Source organism: Manis pentadactyla, chromosome 3, assembly GCF_030020395.1.
Source record: "Manis pentadactyla isolate mManPen7 chromosome 3, mManPen7.hap1, whole genome shotgun sequence".
Lineage (NCBI taxonomy): Eukaryota > Metazoa > Chordata > Mammalia > Pholidota > Manidae > Manis > Manis pentadactyla.
Genome location: NC_080021.1, coordinates 32,243,487 through 32,254,984, shown reverse-complemented (window position 1 = coordinate 32,254,984; position 11,498 = coordinate 32,243,487).

The window sequence follows — 11,498 nt, the reverse complement described above, 5'->3', positions numbered from 1 at the left end:
TATGCATTGGGATTCTATTTTATGGACTATAATTAGAAATATTGATTAATTTGTAACTTCATCGATGACACAGGAAAAAAGGTCAGACAAGGGCCTGTAAGACTTTTGTTTATACGTTTGGTCTATAAATATAATCTCAAATCCCTCAGCAGAAAGCCTCATTTACAAGAGTTGCTCACTGGGGAATAGTTTTGCTTCCGAGGTGGTTAGGCCAAGTGGACTATGACATAATATGACATAAACTAAATTTATATGGTTCTAACTTTAACATTCGAATAATCTCTTTTGTAAAGAGTGGCCGTGAGTGTTTGTGTACAATGTTTTCAGGCTTGTTTACATTCTACACGAGACATATTCATGGTAAATCCAATATCAGGTGATTGATTTGTTTGAGAAGTTAGGTCTCAATAAAGGGGTTGCAGGAAATACTACAGCAGGGTCACCATATTGTCAGAACTGTCGAATCTGGACCCAGCAAGAAAAAAAAGACAGTTTTATGGTCAATAAAGAGCAAGTCCACATAACGATCGCCTGTATATCTTCACGGAGGAACATCTGGGTCAGATCTGTACTACAGGCTCTCAACTGTGTACCGGAAATGAAAGCACTTTGAAAATCGTAAAGGACATATGGATGGGGCAAACAATGGAGTTGGTTAGCGACACCCACAGGTGATTTCTGCATTCCTCACAGAATAATGGACTTAATTTCTGTGCAAGTGGCTATTCTCTGACTAGAAAAAAAGAGAGATCATAAACTTTCACAAGGATGTTAGGTACTGATATTGATAAAGATTGAGACGTTTCAGAAAAGGAAAACTACATCTGTCAGTAGAATAAGACTTCACCTAACAGGAGCTGTGAATTCAAAAGTCAGTAAGAACAACCTCGATATTCCTCAGAATGGCACTAAATGCACCAGTCAAGAGGTCAAATGTTTACTCCATAGCCAGGAATAATAAACCATCCCACTTTGGTATATGTAAGAATTACCTGGGAGCTTACCTTAAAATGCACCGTATTTAGCCCTGATCCCAAGAGCTTCTCACTTATTCAGTGATTTTGATGCCTGTAGTCCTCTGACCACATCCTGAAAATCACTGAGTGCTTGTAGAGCCTTCCCATATACAGCCTTGAAGGCTCGTATTTATCACATAATTCTTAAAAAACAACTACCTGGGAAACTCCAAGAAAAGTCTATTTCACTTTTGTATTCCACAGACTACCTAAACTTAGATGATATCCCTAAGTATCTGTTAAGTAAATGAATAAATCATGACTCTCAACTGAAATTGAATGAATACATTTGAAAATCTTGTGATGATGACCAATTTGCCTGTTGATCTATCCTCACAATAAGACAAAGAGTTCTATTTGCCTTTTTATTTTTAAAAACAGTTTTCCAACTCGGTGGATGGCACCGCATTAAGTGTACTGGATCATGATCAGGACAATTCCTGCTGTGTGCATTAATGCTTAATAATTTCAATAGCACTTTTACATCCTAATTTAATATGAGAAATAAAGAAAACAAACACATTTTCTCTGCCCTCAAGGAGATTATAATTTAGTGACAAAATAGTAACACAGAAGCATGTAGAAAATACAAAAAACTGGAAGACAAATTCTGTGATTTCAGACTACAAATACCAGAGCTTTTCAGAGGAACAGGCACATTGGTGGAGCCTGGCATAATTATGGAAGACTTTGGACAAATGGTAGGGCTCCTTCCAGGGATACCTCTGATATAGATAGTTAAAGAAAAGACAATCTGTGTGGGGGAAATAAGCTGAGGGAGGGCAGGGAAATTCAGAACAGGAATCTGGACACTGAGGAAATGTGTCCAAAGTAAGTCCATTTCATGAGGGATTGATTAGGGAAGGCAATTAGTCCTTTAATATTTGTCACCACCAATAAAGGAAGGATAAATGACTCATGGACCTACCTGTCATATCTGGTGAGGAAGCAATCACCCATCCAGTAGAATATAAACACAACATATAGGTCAGCTATGTTTGTTTTCTAAACTCTGTGAATTTCATTTATTGTGTCTAGAAAATATAGTATACTATTTGTCTCATATGTGTTATATTTCTATAAGTAGTCTTATAGCTTAAGTTTCCAAATGAAAAATATGTATCTTTGCTTCTATATTAATTTGTCACAATATATTTAAAAATATTTATACCTGTGTGTATTATTCAGGGGTCCTTAACTCTGGATTTATCAACTTAATGCTAAAACAGAGATCAGAGCTAGCTCAGGGACCTAGGCCCTTCATAAACTTAAGCTTCTAGATTAAATATAAAACTGAAAAGCATGTAGTGATTACCTTCAGATTACTTGAGACACCGTGGACTTGCATGTTGCTTGTGATATGTTTCTGACTGTGTTAGCTTCCTTCTATCAGTTTTAGAAAGTAGTATATTGACCCATTTTATCACTTGGAATAATTGTGTCCTTGCGGGGCAAAGACTTTTCTTTAAGAGAGTGCAGTATTATATGTTCTGCTGTGGAAAACTGTCTATTCCAGTATGTGCATTGTGAGCAATAAAGTATCAAACTGGAATAGCTGGCTTTTTAGCTTCTTTTTTCTTCTTAATTATTTCATTTTTGGTGAAATTTGATCCTAAACCACTTGCCTAGATTTCATTTTAATCCAGTGGAACTCAACATGAGCCATTGTGTTCTTGTGAGATGATTATCAGTAACACACAGACATTTTCCATTTTAATGATAAATTTAATGTGTAGTGGAGCAAATATGACTAACTCATCAAACTCATGATGTCACTGATATCAGTGAGTTCTTTTAATGTTGACATTAGATAAGACAAACACCATAAAGGTGAAATAAGTAGTTGGAGTTTGGACCCGACTGTTTGAAGTGATTCTCTCACTGTCCCCAACTGTCCCTTTTTGAATTGCAGTTGCCAGTTCTCACCATAACAATGTGGCTTTGCCCAAGGAACCATCTCTTTTGACTTTAAAAGGAACGAAGCTTTCAAGTTGTCAAAAGAACCATGCTTCTTCACTGCTCCATATAAAATGCCCCACTTTTGCCTTTTTGAACAATAGCAAAGTAAATTCAAATATTTGTATGTTATTGTAAAGCAGATTGCTCCATTACCTTTGTAATCCAATGAATCTCCAATTTACCTGGAATAGGCAGGGCAAAAGTTCAGCTCTGTCCCTGGGGTGGCTGCTCTAGTGAACAGACTCCATTTGATGAAGTTCATTTCGGTATGTAAAAGGACATGCTGGCCTAAGTAAATCTCAATATTTGCTTGAATAATCCATTCATTTACATTTGGAGAACGTGGGGAAAATATAATAAAAATAAAATAAGAAATACACTCGAGGCACTGTAGCATTCAGGGAACAAGAAAGGAGTCTTTGAATCCTCTTTATTCAAGAAAAAAGCAAAAGTAACTATCTACCCCTCAAAGTATTTGCTCTTATATTATGATGTGTAACACTTCCAGCTATGGAAATTTTCCTAAATTCCCCCATATAATTAGTTTAGTGGTATTTTACCAAGTAGCATATTCCTCTTTCTCAGATTTCCTGAAAATGCTATAAAAATCAGTGAGGCCATGTTTCAGTTCACTGTGGTCAGCAAAGAGCAGTGACTAGCACAGTACCTGATGATTAATGGACCTTCGTCACATACTTGTTAATGGATAAAAATGAATATGCTTATTAAATAATTAAATTTAATGAAAAGAAAGCATTTTATACCACAGGCAATAACTAATGAGTGTAGATTGTATGTAGATACTGAAAGGTCCTAGGCCTCCTCAGTCTCAAAACATCCATTTATTCAGACAAACTTTAAAACATTTTCGGTTTTGTGATTCAGTGCTGTTTCCTCTGACGTGAAAATCTACTAAATGTGATCACCCCATCCACTCCACAAAATTTCCAACTCTGCTGATTGATTTGTTACAAAAGGTGAAATACTGAGGATGAATCTATGCAAATAAACCGGTGGTAGCAGCCCCTTGTGGAGCCTTGTGCCACATCTTCCGTGTGGCTCCCACGATTTCAGCACAACAGCGGTGGACAGTTCCTCACACATTGCTAAGGTCCTATGGCCTGCAAACCAGTGTGACTGCATGTCAAGAGCTACTGGGCTTGAGCCTGTTGTTGAAACAACACAAGACAAACAGAAAAGTCTTATCAGGTTTTAGAAAAAGGCATCAAATGCAAATATGCTGAAATAATGGAAATGCAGCGAAAAGGATGACGTCCCTGCCAATAATTTGACATTCACTATAAGTGCCCTAAGGCAAGAGTGTATTGATTCTGTTTTAAAGAGACTTGAGATCTGGGGTCCCAAGTAGGTGTTTGTGCTGTCATCAATAGAAATAAATATATTCTTGATTTTCCTAGACTTCTCCAGTCACAAAGAAAGTCACATTAACACTAACACGCAATTTCACTGGCTGGTCAACCCATCTGCCTGACCAGAGGGCCTCATTCTCCCCTTCAGTTATTTCTTGCAGACCTGGGAATCTATCACTTTGTTCAGGACCTGTCTTACCTTGTTTTTCAATCTCAGCCTCCTCACTGATGCAAAACCACTAGTGGACTGCATCTCCTAGCTGCTGCAGTTGCCAATTCTCACCATAATAATGTGGCTTTGCCCAAGGAATCATCTCTTTTGACTTCAAAAGGAACGAAGCTTTCAAGTTGTCAAAAGAACCATACTTCTTCACTGCTCCATATAAAATGCCTCACTTTCACCTACTTTATATCTTTTGTAATAACCTTGGTTCTGTATATCACTGCTTCTGTTCTTTGTGTAGCAATGATTCCTATGAAAATAGGCTCTCACTTCCATCCACAAATGTTCTCTTGCTAGGAGATTAGATCCATCCTGAGTGCAAGGCTAAGGAGAACACACATGCTGTCCTCTGCCCACCCGCCACTGCAGCTCTCAGGCGCTTGTCACAGAACTTCCACCTCTGGCATCTTTTTCTCCTTAATATAAATTAACCCATGAATGTAAATAATGAAGGCCCTGGCCCACCAAAGTGGCAGACGGAATCCCAGTTTAGTTCAATGAAAACTGCAATTGTATTAAAAACAGATTAAGTTTGAGGAACAAAGTTGATGCATTAGTTTACTTCTTTCTGGACTTGAAAGAACAGATATTAAAAGAAGAAAAACTCAAGGGATCTTTATCTTACATCTAATCTGAGTTCAGCACTACCCAAAAAAGAAATACTGGTACTTCAGACATAATCATTTATGGCTTCAGACCATCACTCAATGAGCAGTCGCCCCAGGCATTCAGATGGCATGAGGGCGGAAGAGGTAGAATTAAACATATTTGGCTGTTATTAGATTAGAATTGACAAAAAAAAAAAATTCTCTTAGTTTAACCAACTGACATCTGAAAAGGAGAATTTTGAGATCAAACGGAGAATTTAGCAGTTTGTTAAAATGCTAAGAGCAAATGTATGTAGCAGTATTTGTTCTGCTTTCTGACTGTCCTTTTGAAAACCTGCAGACTAGACTGAGATCATGTTAGGGGGAGAGGTCAGTTCGGCTTACCAGGGGTGGAAATCCATCCAAGTCATGCAGCACCAAAAATGTTAGGTGGGACGTTGTGTATTTTCCTCAGTTCTTGTCCCCACCACAACAAAGAATTGAAGGGCAAAGACACAGTAGTGAAGCAAAGTAAAAGTTTTATTTAAAGTTACTCAAAGAGAGAAAAAGTACAGGTGATCTCAGGGAGGAGAGATGCCCTGAAAGGTTGGAGAGAAAGTCTAAACACTTAAAAAATGTGGGGGACCTCAGAGAGAGGTGTTCACTGAAAGGTTGGAGGTTCACCCTTTTAAGGATTTTGCAGGAATGTGACGAAGGGCGAGGGTTGTGGACTTGTTAAGTAGTCTCAAGATGTTTATCTTTGATGAGACATTAAATTTCTTATCAGTCCTCCAGGTAATTCTGCAAAATTAGCTTAACACAAGAAATTTACTGCTCTGATTCCCTCCCAAAATAGTAGCTTCCTGGTCTGGGAGCATATCAATCAAGACTGCCTGCCCTGCTTCCAAGGTGGGCTGAGTTATTGTCTGTTTAATAAAGAGTATGTTAAGTTACTTCTTAACTTCTTAGGTTTTAAAATGCAATTTTAGCTTTAAGGTAGAATCTTTCCTGTCTTAATTATGCTGTTCATAGCTGGGCCTTCTAGCAGGCTAAAGTAAATCTTACAATGGCATGATCTAATTGACGCAATGAAGACATGGGCTGTGCTCAGATACTTTTCTTTATTTGGGAAATATTCAAACATCTCAGGCTAAGTTGCTCCTGGCCTTTTGAGCTTTAACTGATGAATTTATTAACTCTAGGTCTTTTCTGGGTTTCTAGTTTTAATTGGTTAACTTTTTGAGTCCCTTCTAGTGGGCTTTATGGCCTTATTCTCTTTCCACCCTACTCATATCTATTTTCCTGCCTAACAATCACATAGCACAAAACAAAACCAGATCTGCTGCTGTTTTTTTGGTTCACTGGGAGGCAGTCCACAGAATCTATATCCTACCTTCTCCAGAGTTCATAACTGTTTAGTTAAGGATTCACAAAATTTAATTTTTAGGTGAAAGGCTGCTGCATTTCTCTGTGTTTTAAAGACCATCTTATTATTTATTCCCTCCTTTCAAGATCTCAAGAGAGAACTAGGTCTATATCTTCACTTGCTGGTAAATACAAAATAGAACTTTCATTAGCAAATGAGGGATGCAAATCAGAAGCTTAATTTTGGTTTGTACATGCAAACCACAAAGCAGCCACTCTGCCAGGCCTTGTGAACCCAATAAAACCAGAGCCAAATAAGTGTTCTTAAAGAGGAATCCTGGAAGTCCATTTCCCTTTGTGCATATTACCTCTCCTGGAGAAATCTCCCCAGCAGTTAAAGGTGTCAAATGCATGCAGAGTGTGTGTTACACAGATGAACCTGCACACAGAAAATTGGGAGACACATCTCAGAATTAAGTACTGTAATTAAGGAAATTGTCTTCATGGTTTTCTATGAATATGAATGACAGAATAAATGTTTGAGCAGTGTGGCCTCTTCATTACTAAGAGAGTCAGATGCAGGAGAGGCACCTCAGTCTCCAGGAGATTCAAGAAGGGTTAGAAGAAGGAAAATAGAATCAGAAGCCAACATATTGATAAAATACAGGAGCCCAGATACTTGCAAATAGATGAAAATTAATGAAACTTGCAGCTCCGTGCAGCCACTGAAACATAGCCTTGGTCAGGAATAGGAGATAAAGCACCATGGCAGAATATTGAGATAGGGACCATGAGTGTAGTCAGAGTAAGGTGAAGGCCTCTGGAAAAAGCAAGGCAAAATAATTACAGTCAGAGCAGTGTAACAACCTGCAAGGAAACCGCCTACCAAAACTCTATGTTAAACATTAAGCTCTAGAGTCATTCTTCAGTGAGTTCAGTTAATATTTCCCAGATAAAGGAAAGTAGCCCATGTTTTTATTATGCTAATCATTTGTAATCATGTGTAAGATTCACTTTAGCATGCTAAAAGGCCCAAGCATATGTGCTGTTTTTCCTCCTTCAGACCTGATGAGATGATTTGCAATCTGGGCAATTAATAATGGGAAGCAAGCCCAGCCATAAACAATATGGTAAAAGGCAGAGAAGATTCCATTTTAAAGATAAAATAACATTTTAAAACCCAAGAAATTAAAAAGTACATTTCTTAACTTGCTCTTTAGCAAACAGACAATAGCTCAGCCCACCTTGGGGACTGGGCAGGCAGTCTTGTTTGATATGTTCCCAGACCAAGATGCTGGTATCTCAGAGAGAAATCAGAGAAGTAAATTTCTCGTGTTAAGTTAATTTTAAATATTCAGGAACCACTTAACAAGTCCACACCCCTAAACCTTTATCACGTTCCCAAAAATCCTCAACTGCCTATAAATCCCCTAGAAAATGCACAATCCCGGGCTCTCTTGTCCCCAGGAGCTCTGTTTTCTCACTTTAACTTTAAATAAAAACCTCTCCCTGTCTCTCCTACTTTGAGTGTTTGCTAAGTTCATTCTTTGACTCCGCAAACAAGAACCCTGGCATCAATATCACTGCTGAAAGGCACCTAGGTGAAGTGTGGGATCTGTGCTCTAAAAGGAGTTTTCCCTAAGTTTCCAAACACGTGGCTTCAGAGAGATTATGAACTAGCCTCTAGCCTGGCCTCTTTATCTTTCCTGTAACTCCTGCCCTACTCTGAACATTTTAAAACTCTCATGTGATCACGTCTTTATGCTTTGCCAGAGAGTAGGGCTGGTACAAGCTGTGAATTCTATAAAAGGCTGAGTTAGAAAGCAGAGAGACACTGGTGTGGCCTCTCAGAAGCACCCCAGTGTCCAATAGGCAGAAATGAAGCAAGGCCTTAGTCAAGGGTTGCCTTAGGGAAAACAATGCAGGGACCCTGCAGACTGAGGAAGTAGATTTGGGAAACAAATGGAATCCAACATGACAGATGCAAAGAAACAGTCAAGGGAGAGGAAGCAGGGCCCATTACTTGGGTAGTGTTTGCACTGAAAGAATAGCTATATGGTCCTGTTTCAAGATCTGTCTGGCAGACACTTAGTGATACATTCCAGAACAGTCTCCAAATTTGCTTTACAATGATCCTGGGTTTCCTGTATGTAACTCTGGGGAGAAAATATTTTCTCAGCCCAGGGCAAAATACCTTTGAAACTGAAATCAATCAAAGGGAGAGATTAAGTGGGAGAAATCAGTTTATTGCTTACAAGCAGTCATCCACATCTGCTCTCATGACCTGGCTATGAAAAAGGACCCCACCCAACCTCTTCCAACCAGATCTGCCCTTGCTCCCCCTACTAAGTACCTACTACTGATATGGAGATGGACTACTTCTCTTCATCCCTTGGAAACACTTATTGATATGCAGATGCACTAAAGCCATGCAGGAGATTCTGGAAATATTGCAATTTTACACACCCTGGAGTTCAGTGTTTCTGTTTTAAAGAGCCTTTAAAATATTACAGGAATATTTAACTTACGTATCTGGTGTTCATTGCTGTCTTGTCAATGGGTTTCAGCCCCAGGCAAGTTCGCTATGGATTCAGTGTGACCAAAGAAATTGACAGCAAAACATTCTTGTGGCGAAAGGGATATACCCAACTTTATTCTCACAGTGGCAGGTCAGTCACTAAAATCCCATTCACTCAGAGCAAGTCTGCATTTAGTAAGCTGGTCTCTCCCTTTGCCTCTGGGCACCTCTGTCCACACAGTCATCCCTCACAGCCATCCTCTGGGCCTCTCTGCACAGTCATCCCACACAGCTGTCCTCTGGGCCTCTGTCCTCGGCACTGTCACCACTCCAGCCTCTGCTCTCCTGCAGCCTTACAGCCATGCCACAGTGTCACGTGCAGAGCACTGGGCGGAGCTCTTTATATAGAGTCAAATTGCCCACAGGTGTGCAGTGAGCTAGTCAACCAGGGCCAGGTGAGAATCCTGGCTACAGGAACTCTCATTTTATCCACAATTGCAAAGAAATATCTATAATAGAGGAAAATTAGAAACAATCTAAAAATTCAACATTAGAAGATTAATTTTGGTGTTCTTACAGATGGAATTCCATGGGACCATAAAAGAGGTATAGCAATTGTGTAATGATATGATTTTACATGCATATATGTATATATAATTTAAATGTATATTATGTACACAAAAAATTTAAAAATTCTTTATCAAGTGAAGAATGCAGCCCTTTTGTTCCATTGTAAGAAAGTAAGCATTCTTAGATTACTATAAAACAAAAACTTTTGTAACTTGATGAGCCCCATTACTGTGCCCTGGAATGAGAACTTAAGGTGACCTGGGGCTTTCTGGGATTGCTTCCACCTGTTTTCATCAGCAAGCCATTGCAAAGAGCACCTGAAATAAATTTACCTTAATGAAAAGAGTAACTATTTAGGCTTTTGAGCAAGCCTTAACACCAGAGCCTGAATTTGTGTGCAAGGGCTGATTCTGACATTGCTTGTGGCTGATTTCAGAAATTCCTTTGGAATCAAGCCTTTAGGGCAAAGTGGTGGTGCACTGGGAAACAAGACTTAGTTAAGAGAACAGTATTCTTGGGAATCCAAATGTGGAGTCTGAAGAAAACAGAATAAAGAAGATTTGCCCCACATCTGCTCTCACAATTCCAAACTGTCCTGTGCCACACCCCTGTGCCATCAGAACCAGCTCTGGGTGACTTGATATCTCTGCTCTTAAGGATTCCAGTTGTATGAAAAGCTCCTGGGATGGTGCCTGGCTTCAAGTAAGTACTCAGTAAACAGCAGTCTCTTTCCAAATGGGCACTGAACTGATCATCAACCACAGATTTATGCATAATGCCTTTCCTTAAGCATAAACAGAGTAGATTTCTATTCCCAGTTCAAACAAGGCATGCTGTTTATTGATTCATGTCACCTTCTCCCACCTTTTCCCTGGAAAATAGTCATTTTAATGTATTGTTTATAATTTACATCTAATTATTATATGGCTTGATGACAATTATGTGAGTCACTTAGTGAGTCAAGTTAACTTTGTTTTGAGTACAACACAAGGCTTCCCAGTCTTTGTAATTAGCTGTTCCTATAATGTATCAGTGGGTATGGTTTTGGTTGCAGTAACAGAAACCACGACTCGTTCAATCTTAAACAAGAAGGAACCTTTATTATTTTACATAGCAATAAGTCCAGCAGCCAGGTGCAGGGTATTACAATATCAGGGACCCAGATTTTTCTCTCTGCTCTGCAGTCTAGAGTGTTTACTTTATCCTAAGGGTCCCTGTGCTTTGGTCATAAGGTGGCTGCTGGCAGCAGCTGTAGCAGTGTGGTCTCGTGTTTCACCCAAAAGGAGAAAGACAGAGAGGGAAAAGGGGGGAGAGAAAGAGAGAGACATCATTGTCCAAGGATGGAATATATCTTTCACTTTAGTCTGAGCTAACTACAGCCAGAAGCCCACTCCTGTTTCAGTAAAGTTGCTAAAAGAATGCTATGTACTGATTCCTTCAGGCTAATTATTATCTCCACTTGGCGCAGGGACTGTGCCAGTTTCTGCTCAGTCATGTAGACCGTGTAGTACAGGGATGGATACCTGAGCAAAGGAGGAAGGGGTGATGAGTGGCTGGCAGCTAGCTAGCCAACAGTCCTCAGGTTACTAGTCATGGGCAAGATCATTTTTCTGAGGAAAGAGAGGAGTTATGGACCAAGGATCACCTTGGAGTAGTTTACACATTTAGAAAACTGCAGGGGCACCTCTATATCTTGGGCAACTTGACGGAACAACTTTCTAAAAATCGGAAAATATTTCTGTCGTTGGTTTGCAAGAAGTATAAAAGAGAAAGATGTTATGGTCTGAGTTCAGAGGTGACTTAACTGATGCCAGCAGTGCTGTGCCTGAAGTCATACCCATGCTAAATCCCAAATAGCCCATTGTACTCACCCTAAGGTTTCATTCCTTA